Raw genomic sequence first — 3,112 nt, 5'->3', positions numbered from 1 at the left:
TATAGTATTTCTGAATTAAAACTTTACTACAATAGATCATAACTTTTATATAGTACTAAAATTACTTGAAGACAAGTAATAGTTAAGTTTGGGGGATTTTGATCAAAGAAAAATACGTTGAGATTTTCATACCTATTTTATATTGTTTTTGATGATAATGCACTTTAAGGAAAGTTATTTTTGATGTTTTGTTGTAAGAATAATGAATTATGGTCATTGGAGCAAAAAGATGCAAAAAGGAGCGAATTTGGAGCAAAAAGAACCAAAATGTGAAGATTTGAACTAGGCTGCCGACAATGAGCCCAACGGCGCCGACGGGGAGAAATTATCGAGACTTTAGATTTAATGATTTAGAAAGCCCGCCGACAGCTCCCTCGAGGCCGCCGACGGCGAGATCGGCGGGGCGGGGGCTGGGATGAACTCTTGGGAAAAGTTATCCACATCTTTAAAAAGAAGATTTTGGCCGAAAATTGGAGACTCTGTCTAGGGGAAGGGGCTCAGGACGGGGGGTGTTAAGTGTTGGGAAAGTGTAGAGAGTCTAATTGTGAGGAGTTCTTCGAGAGATTGTAAGAGTGGAGGGAAAGTGAGAGATTTCTTCCTCCTTACTGCTTTGAAGAGGAATTTTGTGTGTTGTAAAGGAAGGGAGAGATTCAGATGAACTTTGAGGAGTTTTCTTGAGGAGGAATTAGAGATAAGTGTTATTTACTTGTTGTAGTTCGTATGAATTTGCTTTTATATATGAATTCCGAGTTTTGTTATGTCTTCCCCATGAGTTCTGAGTAATTTTCTCTGTCTTTCTTCTTGTCTTGAGATTTGTGAAATGATAATTTGAATTGGTTGAGCCATGAAAATGTTAAAGAAGTTGTGATGATCTTTTCACTTCGATCTTAATTTACTTTCAATCTGGTTAATTGATTTGTTAAAATATGTTGAGTTTTACAACTAAAGTGGAGATTACATCCAAGATTCAGGGAGGTCAAAGCCCTTGGAAGTTGGGTGCAAATAAATAGGGAAATAATATTATTAGGCGTAGAATTGGAGATTTTAGAGTGACAGACTAAAATCCCCAATTCGGTCCTATCGTTTGAGTGTTGAAGTGTAGACGTTCGCTCTGAGGCGAGAGAAATGTAGGAGCTCCGAAGTGAGAGCCGATCCTCCCAGCCTAGCCACAAATTCAGTAAACAAGCATAGGATTAGTCAATATTCTTTATGCCTGGACCAAAGTGTAAAAAATAGACATGCTCCTATTTGGCACAACACAATTTGAACTGATTCACTTTATCCATTCACTATAATTTCTTGACAAGGAGAATTATGCTTTCTTATATATTGAACATCACATTAAGAACTTTATTAGTATAATTAGTTATTTAAGAGTTATTAAAATTACATATTTCTTTCAATTGCCTATTAGTGACAAATAAGCAATTTGAATTCCATTATTACGATTAAGTATTGCTTTTCTAAAATCTTAGTTCGTAGTTCTAATATTACTCCCTGTGGGATCGATATCTAGGACTCTATTAGAGCCCTATGTTACTTGAGCGATACATATAATTGCGTTGATAAGTGTGACTTTACCATTATTGAATAATTTATATATACATCTTTATCGAATCTATAACTGTTATTAAGTTTTTGGTGTCGTCGTTGAGGAATTAAATCTTTTAGCAGCAATATTAAATACTTGTATTTTTAAGCATATATAAAGTCGCTGTCACCCACCAACCCAAAATTAACACACTAACCCGAAATTTACATGAAACCAACCCGTCTATCTGTAATTGACCCAAAATTAACTTGAATTTGACTTGAAATTGACACGATTTTGAGCTAAAATTGATATGAATATTTATTATGCCTAAGTTAAATGGGTTATGCGGGTCGGGTCCAAGTCGACTGGTTGAAGGCACGTCGAGTTTGGGTTGAACTTTTTACCCAATTTAATATAAATTTGGGTTTGAGTCGAGCAGTTTCAATTGAGTCAATTTTGTGTCAGGCCCAAACCTAACCAATAAAACCCAATTTGACACCCCAATCTGTACCATTGTCTACTGCATCTGATCTTCACCATCTTAGCAAAACATCCACCTTCCTAGACGTTTATCACCATACTGCCACCTTTGGTTCACAATCGCTCAACCATTGCCATCGTTGGACCACTGTGGCCAGACCGTCATTATCATTGGACCATCGTTACCTCGTGGGTAGTCGACACCATTGTCGTCAAACCACCATAGTTGAATTGCCACCATCAGACCTCCATCACTTGGTCATCGCTATTGCTGCTATCGAACCATTGTTACGTGGTTGAATCACCATTGTCGCACCACTTTTGTCCGATAGTTCCCATCATCATCGCCAAACCACACTTGCCTAATTGCCACTGCCATCGACGCCATTGACATCATACCTCCACAATACAACACCCATAATAATTCTTCCATCACTGTGTCCGGTTCACTGCACTTCGTCAATATTTTTTGTCATTCCTCTAGTGAAAGTCAAGTTGCCAACCCCCAACCCTTCTAGTATTGATTTATGATGTTCAAGGACATGCAAAGCCTAGTAACATTTGCAACATGCAAAGCCTAGTAATATTTGCAAAATAGAATAATTTTAACAGCCAACTTACATTTTTTTGTCATTCCTCTAGTGAAAGTCAAGTTGCCAACTTACATTTGCAAATTCTAATTGCCAACTCCCCACCCTTTTAGTACTGATTTAAGATGTTCAAGCCTTATAATTTTTCTTCTGTGAGGTTTTCCATAGATAAATTATTGGGTGACTTTTGAGCTCTATTTCATTTGTTTATACAAGTTGCACTTGCAAAATTAAAACGAGAAACACATATACTCTACCATCACGAACTTTCTCACACTCGCCAAATATAGTTGGCATAACAAAAAATTTTAATGTATTTGGAGATGACCACCACTCTTAATAAGTTGAGTATGGTCTTCCTTAAAATGCACATTAGTTGTATGAATCTTAAACAACTATAAAGTATAGTTGTTGGCTTCATAGGCTCTATTATTCCCTAAAATGATGATCACATCTCAAACATACTTTTCTATGGAATTGGCTTCTTGCAAAATTTTAAAGGGATACT

This window comes from Phalaenopsis equestris, unplaced genomic scaffold (genome assembly GCF_001263595.1).
Source record: "Phalaenopsis equestris unplaced genomic scaffold, ASM126359v1 Scaffold000715, whole genome shotgun sequence".
In the NCBI taxonomy this organism is placed as follows: domain Eukaryota; kingdom Viridiplantae; phylum Streptophyta; class Magnoliopsida; order Asparagales; family Orchidaceae; genus Phalaenopsis; species Phalaenopsis equestris.
This window is presented reverse-complemented; position numbering follows the sequence as displayed.